General features: G+C 38.8%; 1 pseudogene; it reads left to right on the top strand.

The window, feature by feature from the left end:
• The first annotated feature begins 8,942 nt into the window (after nt 1–8,942).
• On the top strand, nt 8,943–9,527 carry LOC142456041 (mitotic spindle assembly checkpoint protein MAD2A pseudogene; annotated as a pseudogene).
• The last annotated feature ends 694 nt before the right edge of the window (nt 9,528–10,221 follow it).

The raw sequence follows: 10,221 nt of genomic DNA, 5'->3' as shown, positions 1-10,221 counted from the left end.
CCTATAAGATGATTTTAAAAAGAAAGAAAAAGTGAATGTATGAGTCTTTGTAGCATATGCAAAGCAAAAGAGATTTGTTTTTCTAATTTGAGAATGGGGTCATGAATTATCTATTCTGATCTTAACTGTACCACTCAGCTCTAAGATTCTAAATCTTAAGTCTTTGAGGTATAGAATCTTGCCATACTCACAGGGCCCAAATAAGGGAATTACTCCATCAAAAGTCTTGTTGGAAGATAGGAATAGGTGGAATTATTTGTTACACCACCCCACCTCTTCTAATCACAACTAATTAGACCAGTGGTTCTCAACCTTCCTAATGCTGTGACCCTTTAATATAGTTCTTCATGTTGTGGTGACCCCTCCAATCATAAAATTATTTTTGTTGCTACTTCATCACTGTAATTTTGCTACTGTTACGAATCAGGAGACCTCTGTGAAAGGGTCTTTCGACCCCCAAAGGGGTCGTGACCCACAGATTGAGAACTGCTGAATTAAACCATAGGTAAGAAACCAACCAAAGTAATCAGGGTATAGGCTGACCTCTAATTGACATATTCTGGTATGAAAAGAGGATCTGGATCAATGAGCATCTCTCTGAATGAGGGAAATGAGATGGGTCTTAGGACAAGCATGGCTGAGACACAGCAGACCTGGTCTGAGTTGGATCATGATAGCCATGTGTAAGGCCCAACTTTGACCTGCTTTATTGCTGATTTTAATCCCCTGCTGAGAATCTGCATTTCAACTCCAAATACACTGAATCAAAACCTACATATGAACAAAATGCAAATTCTTAGCAGAGGGTCAAATTATGATGAACCAGTTAGAAGTCCTAGTGAGGTCAAGACAAGAATACCATCAATAAGCAAATTAGATGAATAAACACATAAGGAGGAGGCTCCCACTGAAAATAGTTTGAGAAGAGAGAAGCTACACAAAAGAAGCGATGGAGCTAATGACTGAAAGTCAAGTCGGGACAGAGATGTTTGGACTTCCGTTGCTGGAGTGTCGGCAGCTGTTGAAGATTCCATTCTTGTTTCAGTTTATCAAGGAAAGACTGTGTGCTTGGATTTTCCTCATTCCTCATCTCTTCAAACCTCCCTCTTCCACCGTATATCACTATAATAACATTACTCAGCTCCCAGTTCTCTATTGGAAAGACACCAATTAGCATAATTGGGGTATAAGTAACTAAGATTAACCTTAAGAACAATGGGAATTAAAAAACACTTCATTGTGGCCATGCAGAACTTGTACATGAATAAAGAAGTAATTGTGTAAATACACAAGGGAATACTACATGGTGTAAAACTAGGAAAGGTGTGTGTTAAGGTTGTATCCTCTCAGGATATGTATTCAATCACCTACGCTGAGCAAATAATTAGAGAAGCTGGATTAAATGAAGAAGAATACGGCATCAGGATTGGAAGCAGGCTTATTAATACCCTTCTGCATGCAGACGACACAATCATGCTTGCTGGGAGTGAGGGGGACTTTGAAGGATGATGTAGATCAAGGACTACTGATGTAGATCATGGATTGATGATACACTTGATGATGTAGACTGAAGTTGTTAAGGATTTTCTCTTGCTTGGATCCTCACTCAATGCTCATGGAAACAGCAGTCGAGAGACCAAAAGAAGCATTGCACTGAATGAATCAGCTCCACAAGACCTCTTGGAAGTGTTGAAAAGCAGAGGTGGTACTTTGAGGACCAAGGTGCTCCTGACACAATCCTAGTCCTTTCAGTGGCCTCATATACATGTGAAAGTTGGACATTGAATAAGGAAGAGCAAACAATAGATGCATTTCAATTATGGTGCTGGTGAAGGATATTGAAAGTACTATGGATTGCCAAAAGAATAAACAAACCTGTTTTGGAATAAATACAGTCATAATGCTCCTTATAAACAAGGTTGGTGATGCTTCATCTCATATCCTAAGGCTATGTTATCAGGAGACACCAACCCCTGGAGAAGGTTATCATGCCTGATACAGTCGAGGGGCAGAAAACTAGAGGAAGGCCCTTAAGAAGATGGTTAGACTGTGGTTTCAACAAGGGGCTCAAACAGGGGAGGGCTCAGCACTGGGAAGTGTTGTGTTCTGCTGTCTGGTGGCTAGGAGTCAGAATTGATGCAGTGGCCCCTAACAAGAGCAATTCATAATGTTTTTCTATCATTGCAAACAAGTTCACCTATTTTAAAATCATTTTATGCTCTTTATACTATTGGGTAAGCCCCGGATTTCTAAATGCAAGGTCAGTGGTTCAAACCCTCCAGCTGGTCCATGGGAGAAAGATGAGGCTATCTGCTCCCAGAAAGGTTTGCAGCCTTGGAAGTCTTCTGTGAGTCCAAATTAACTCTGTATATAGTTTATATGTAGTTTATAAAAATGTTGATTTGAGGCCATTATATTCAAACCAATTAGTAGAAGACAATTAAAATAATGTTTGATAGAAAAGAATTATAATTATAGAATTCTGAATAATGAAAACAAGTCTTTATTGAACATTTTCTATGTAATTTTTTCATGAATACTGCTAGATTGTTAGCAAGCATTTCGAGTATAATATTGCTTAAATATTTCAAGTATAATAATAATAATAATATATTTATACCCCTTATCATCGAGATGCACTTATACTCACTTCAGAGATAAAAACATTGGGGCTTAGAGGGTGAAGTATTTCTATAATTATTAAATGGCATAGCTGGGGAAGTGATCTTAGATTTCTGGTCAAAACATACTCTCGATCATACTTCTCTCTTTAGCTGCAGTCACTTGACAAGCCGTCACAAAGTGAAAACACAAAGTGGCTTCAAAGGTTTGTGGAAAATGGAATTAAAAGATAGTATCTATTTTCTATGAAGTTTTTGAAGCACTCTTGAGTATAGCATCTACAGGACTATTTATGATTAAACTAGGGGTCCTTTCTCACAAGAGAAGTCCCCCAAATGCCTTGTAGTAGAACCTGAGATTAATGAAAGGGATTCTTGTGTAAGAGAGGTAAATGGGCTTTTTTGCTATCATTACAGATAATGTTTTCATTCTACACTCTTCTTAACACCTACTCATCTAACATCTAACAATTGAAACTATTGTTCCCTTAAGATGCAATCATGTTGTAGTTACAGCTGTGGATTCTGAACCTCAGGAAAGGCTCTTGGCCCTTAGGCAAGTTACTTAAGAGGTCTGCTTTTATTTCTTCTCCTGTAAAAGTGATTTCACCAAAAGAGGATTCCACATGTATTTCATAAAATTGTGATGAAGATTAAATGATTAAATACAGTCCTTGAAAAAGCACTTGGCAGATAGGAAGAATGCAATTAGTATTAGTCATTATAATGATAGGTCTCCAGTGTCAGCGATGCTGGACAGAAGGGCTTATTGCATTCGGGGAGGGTTACAAAGTGGTTCCTGGGAATACTGAGTTCCGTATCTACTCCTTTAGATTCATATAACTAGTGTTATTAATAGAGTCCTTCTCCCTGACCTTATTTCTGTATCCACAAACTTCAACAACAACATCCAATAGCAGTGCTGACTGTTTACTCAACGCAAGCGCTTGACAATGCTTTCCATAAATCAAGAATTTACAGCAACATGACTAAGTAGGTGCTATGGTAAGGATATGAGAGCTACTCAATTAAAATGTTTCTGAGTTTCCGTGAAAACCTCCCAAGCCTTCCATTCTTTACTATTGTCTTAGAAGAGACCTGGAAATACAGATTGTGTCCCAAGCAAGTCCCAGACCAAAAGGACATGCATTGACAAACAAGATCCAATTTGAATGGAAGTGTCGGTGTTGACTGGAATTACAATGATTGGGTCAGCAGGGACCATTTCCTTCCTCTTCAGATTCGTTGCCTCATTTGCCACCACCAAGGTCAGCTCAGCTTCCTGGAAGTGAATGTGATCAAAGGAGAGAATACAAATAGACCACGTGTTTCTTTTTATCCCCCCTTTGCTAGAGTCAAAGCAGACATCGCCACCAAGCAGACATTACACATGTTTGGAAGACCGTCATGGCCTCATTCCTTAGATCTTGTAGGTTGTCTATTGTTATAATGCTGCATAAGAAATGACCCCCAAATTTCATTTGCTTAAAACAATAAATATTGATTTAGTTCTAGTCTGGATCATTAGCTTTGGTGAGACTTCCCTGGGATCACTCATTTTTGAAGATTGGCTGGTTCCATATGAGGAAATATGAAAATAAAAGTGATTCAGGAAGATAATCTTGCAGTGATCTTCAAGATGAGCTAAGAAAATGGAAAAGGTAAAGCAAACCAATAAAGAAACAGTTCAGCTTGTTTAGATAATATAATAGTGGTTTCAATTAGCATGATGATAGGGTAAATGTGAAGGAAGGACTTGGTATTAAAACTATTCAGGACAAATCAGTCTGGATTGATGGGTAAATAAGCAGAACCATTAAATTTTATCCCTTTTCCAATCAGTTATCAGGCATCAAAGGACAAAAAAATCATATAATTGTATGCTCAGCTCCCTGATACGATCACTGAAGACAAATGGGTGCATAAACAAATGTGGTGAAGAAAGCTGATGGGGCCTTGCTTTCAAAAGATATAGCGTCTGGGGTCTTAAAGGTTTGAAGGTAGACAAGCGGCCATCTAACTCAGAAGCAACAAAGTCCACATGGAAGAAGCACAACAGCCTGTGCAATCAAAATGTGTCGAAGGGATCAGGTATCAGGCATCATCAGAACAAAAAAATCATATCATAGTGAATAGGGGGGGGGGCGGGAGGAGTGTGGAGTGGAGACCCAAAGCCCATTTGTCAACCACTGGACAATCCCCTTACCGAAGGGTCTCGAGGGTAGGGGGAGATGAGCCAGACAGGGTGTGATGTAGCAATGATGACACATACAACTTTCCTCTAGTTCCTAAATGCTTCCTCCTCCCCCAACTATCATGATCCCAATTCTACCTTACAAATCCAGATAGACCAGAGGATGTACACTGGTATAGATAGGAGCTGGAAATACAGGGAATCCAGGGCTGATAATCCCTTCAGGACCAGCGGTGTGAGTGGTGATACTGGGAGAGTGGAGGGAGGGTAGGTTGGAATGGGGGAACAAATTTCAAGGATCTACATGTGACCTCCTCCCTGGGGGATGGACAACAGAAAAGTGATGAAGGGAGATGTTGGACAGGGCAAGATATGACAAAATAATAATTGATAAATTATCAAGGACTCATGGGGGGGGGGAGCCAGGAGGGAGGGGAAAATGAGGAGCTGATGTCAGGGGCTTAGGTGAGGTGCAAATATTTTGAGAATGATGAGGGCAATAAATGTACAAATGTTCTTTACACAATTGATATATGTATGGATTGTGATAAGAGTTGTATGAGCCCCTAATAAAACAATTAAAATATATTTTTAAAAGAAACAAAAGATTTCTTTGGTGCATGAAAGCCAAGATAGATAACCCTTCAGAAACAGTCACAGGAGAATGTTTCCCTGAGGGTATGGGAAGAGAGGGGACGCAGGGACGGGAGAAAAGGGAGCTGATAGTATTGATGACTTCATAACCCCATTCAATGGGATTGAACAACAGAATTGTATGTGAATGGATATATTGAATTGTGTAAGATATGGCAAAAAATATCCCACAAACTATGATAGGGGGCAAGGGGAGAAGAAGGGATCAGGAGTTCAAGAAGAAAGAAAATGAAAACCAATTTTTTAAATTGAAATAAAAAAAGACAGAAATGTCTGGAAACTGATTGTGTTAGCAATTGTACAATACTGCTTGATGTGATTGTACTATGCAATGTTATGGTATCTTTAAGAACTCCCAATAAAATGATTAACATAAAAAATTATCTCCTTCCGGATAGGGCAAGATATGACAAAACAACGATGTATAAATTACCAAGGGCATATGAGGGAGGGGGGAAGGGGGAGGGAGGAGGGGAAAAAAAAGAGGACCTGATGCAAGGGGCTTAAGTGGAGAGCAAATGCCTTGAGAATGATTGGGGCAGGGAATGTATGGATGTGCTTTATACAATTGATGTATGTATATGTATGGATTGTGGTAAGAGTTGTATGAGTCCCTAATAAAATGTAAAAGAAGAAAAGAGAAAAAAATGATTAGGGCAAAGACTGTACAGATGTGCTTTATACAATTGATGTATGTATATATATGAACTGTGAAAAGAATTGTATGAGCCCCAATAAATTGTTAAAATTAAAAAAAAATAAAATAAAAAATAAAATAAAATAAAATAAAAAATTATCTCCTTCCCAACCCTATGAAATTCCTGATGTCTTATCTGTATGATCCACAATAATTTGTAGCTTAGACATACTCACATCGTTCTTATCTCACTGTATGGTAAACATGTGTATAGATTTGCATCTCCATTTTAGAATACATACAAAAAAGCAAGATATTGCGAGTTTCTTGAGTAAAGTTAGTGTTTGGTTGCTAACTCAACAGTTGGGAGTTTGAAACCCCCAGCTCTTCCATGGGAGAAAGATGAGGCTGTCTGCACTCACGAAGACTCCCAGTCTCTGAAACAGCTCCCTGGAGCAGGTCTCTTCAGCTCTGTGATATCATTGTGAATTGTAATCGACTCCATGACCGTGGGTATTGTTTATGCATGTCTTCATTGCTGAATCATTACTGAATGAATGCCTGGATTCATTCATGGGGAATACCTGGCTTATGTGAGAATTAAATTTAGTTCAGGTGTTTACTTCATCAATGACAGTATTAGCTAACACACGTAGCTATGTAGGAAGTAGAAGGACAAAGAGAATGGAGTGGAGAGAATATTTATTTATCCAAATATATTGGCTATTGTCTTTTCCACTGAATAGATAATGTTGATCTCAGTTGCCTTATTTCTTAAAGCAGGTATTAAAAAAACAACCAAGCTCTTTGTTTGATCAGTTGACCTTACAGGATGGGATAACAAGAATCCACTGTTATAAACCTGTTATCACTGGCCTGGAGTTAAGCGCAGGATGAAATTCATGTTCCTTTACTCCCAAATTTAGTTTGGGCCTCTCTATTGGAATTTTAGTATCCTGGAAATATTGTGGTCACTTAATCATCATTTTCATATAGCAGATATCACAATACTATTTATGAATATTTGCTAAACATCAGTGAACAGATACAGAATGTTATTGCTTTAAAGAAATTTCATATATCCATATGTACCTGCAGGATCAAGACAATGAGAGTGGACAGGTAGAGGCATGCACGACAGTCAGATCAATAATTATATCTTGGAGCATGGTGTCAGAGAACTGACCCAAGAATGATGTCCCAAAACTAAAAAAGGGAAAGCAATACTTCCCAAAAATTTATTTCACAATCTTTTTCCCCCTCCAGATGTCAGAGTGAGAGAGGTAAGTAAATAGCAACAGAAGCAATGTGTCTTTTTCTCAAGCAGTGTCAACATTAGTTCATACCAATTGCTGGCTTAAGATCATCAAGAAACAGACATTAATTTTTCATGTAGCAAATTCTGTGGGACCTAAAAATGGGCATATTACATATTGATTCATATGCCCCCAATATGGATTGTAAATCCTAACTCAGATATCTGTGGTTATAATTCTATTTGGGAATGGTTTTCTATGTTATGCTAATATAACAGTATCAGTGTAGGATTCGTTTTAAACCAATCTCTGTCTTTCCCAACCCCGTCTTTTTATTTTAAATCATTCTATTTATTTATTTGTTTGTTTGTTTTATTAGGGGCTCATCCAGCTCTTATCACAATCCATATATACATCAATTGTGTAAAGCACATTTGTACATTCATTGCCCTTATTATTCTCAAAACCTTTGCTCTCCACTTAAGCCCCTTGCATCAACACCTTGTTTTCCCTCCTCCCTTCCTGCTCCCCCTCCCTCATGAGTCCTTGATAATTTATAAATTATTATTTTGTCATATCTTACACTGTCCGACGTCTCCCTTCACCCACTTTTCTGTTGTCCATCCCCCAGTGAGGAGGCTATATGTAGATCTCTGTAATCAGTTCCCACTTTCCACCCCACCCTCCCTCCCGGTATCGCCACTCTCACCTCTGGTCTTAAAGGTATCATTCGTCTTGGATTCCCTGTGTTTCCAGTTCCTATCTGTACCAGTGTACATCCTCTCGTCTAGCCAGATTTGTAAGGTTGAATTGGGATCATGGTAGTTGGGGGAGTAGGGTGCGGGAAGAGAGGAAGCATTTTGGAACTAGAGGAAAGTTGTATGTTTCATCGTTGCTATACTGCATCCTGACTGGCTCCTCTCCTCCCCAACACCCTTCTGTAAGTGGATGTCCAATCACCTACAGATGGACTTTGGGTCTCCACTCCACACTCCCCCTCATTCACAATGATATGATTTTTTGTTCTTTGATGCCTGATAGCTGATACCTTTGACACCTCGTGATCGCACAGGCTGGTGTGCTTCTTCCATGTGGGCTTTGTTGCTTCTGAGCTAGATGGCAGATTGTTTACCTTCAAGCCTTTAAGACCCCAGGTGCTATATCTTTTGATATCCAGGCACCATCAGCTTTCTTCACTACATTTGCTTATGCACCCGTTTGTCTTCAACAATCGTATTGGTCCAAACCCCGTGTCTTACTGACTTTGTAGAAAATTAAAGAGTAGCATCATTAGGAAAAAATGAATGGAATAAGAGACTGGAAGGTGAGGTGATACAAGAAGGAAACTATTCCTGTGACCCTCGTCTTGTTTATGCTAAATACTTGGAAGTATTTTAATAGATGCAGTATAAGAGAACATCAATTGCATCTATTAAAATACTTTTTCTTGGCCTGCATGAAGGGTCCGACATCAGGTGGCTATGTTACTTTTGAAGCCAGTGTCAGGAAACTGCTGCCTGAGCTGCCTAGCTACATATTTACCCGATAAAAGTGTGCACCTTTGTCTTGGGGCCCAGCCAATGGCGCTGCAGCTCTTTCTTGAGTAGAATATCGTCCTCTTTGGGAGTGCTGAATTGAGTTCGTATTATTTAGCATTAAACAGCATTTTATACCTAAGTGGCCTATATCCATCTAAAATGTTTACCAGAGTGCAAAAATATGAACTCACTTTGCTTGTGACTACTACTGATCCTAAGCTCATCAAATTCCTAAATACTGTGCTGCAACAGGTGAAAGACTGATTATACAAATGCTGGGTTCAGAAGCTGGGGGTGGTCATCTCAGATATTGAAAGTGGTGAGGTCCTTGAAAGATGGCAGTTTGATATTGAGTATGACAAGATGGCACGGGATGCCAGAACACCCAGATAACCATCTCAGAAGGCTCTCCAAGATGAAATTCGTTCAGTGCTAAGACAGCACAGCCACAGTGATTTTTGCCAATGTTAGAAGTTTCTTGTTCTTTCATCTACTGATTGATTCAGATAAAGATTTGGTTGTACCTGAACAATGGGAGGAAGCAGGACCACAGTTCATTCTGAGGAAACTCGAGTTTGTTCATTCACTACTATAATCCACAAAGCGAATACGGTGGGGACCTGCTAAATTCCTGTCAATGACTCAGGGATGAGATGAAACCATAATGTCTCTGCAAGTCTCAATTTGTTTGCCCAAACTAAGTCAAGTATAAGTTGATAGACTTTATTACATTGGTTGATTTTTAAGATGAGGGAAACATTATGCTCTACTGAATATTTCCTTACTGCCTGCCATTACATGTGGTTGACATCATGTATTAAAGGGTATGCTATTCCCTTGTTAGTGTGTTTGGCTAATAGATGAGCGCAAACGAATGCTGCCCACTGTTCTAGAGGGGACCAGCAGATTTCATCAGCATTGTAATGTCAATTTCTTTAAAGGTGTTAACTGTAGTTGGGAAAACTTTTACTATAAAGATAAAAGACCTTCCTATATCAGACATTTGAGTCAGAATATAGGTAGGATGATGTTTAGGTAAAATTACATCCCCCCACAAAAGTGAGCATTCAGAATCTTTGTTTAGATTCTAACGAATTCATAACGAATATGATCCATGAGTAATGAAACATAGGGGTCCTTCCACCATTTATTTAGATGTTTAATTACAATGTTGACAGCATTTCCAATTATTTGCTCTTAATTTATATGATGTGTACTTATGAAACTAAAGATGTTTCTACTGTTTAATTTTCTGTGGTAGAGTATTATTTAAAATATTCTGTTTGCTAAAATCAAGCTTTAAATTATGGTGAAATAAAGT

The sequence above is a fragment of the Tenrec ecaudatus genome, chromosome 9, assembly GCF_050624435.1.
Source record: "Tenrec ecaudatus isolate mTenEca1 chromosome 9, mTenEca1.hap1, whole genome shotgun sequence".
NCBI lineage: Eukaryota > Metazoa > Chordata > Mammalia > Afrosoricida > Tenrecidae > Tenrec > Tenrec ecaudatus.
Note: the sequence above shows the minus strand (reverse complement) of the source record. Positions and strands in the feature narration are given on the sequence as shown.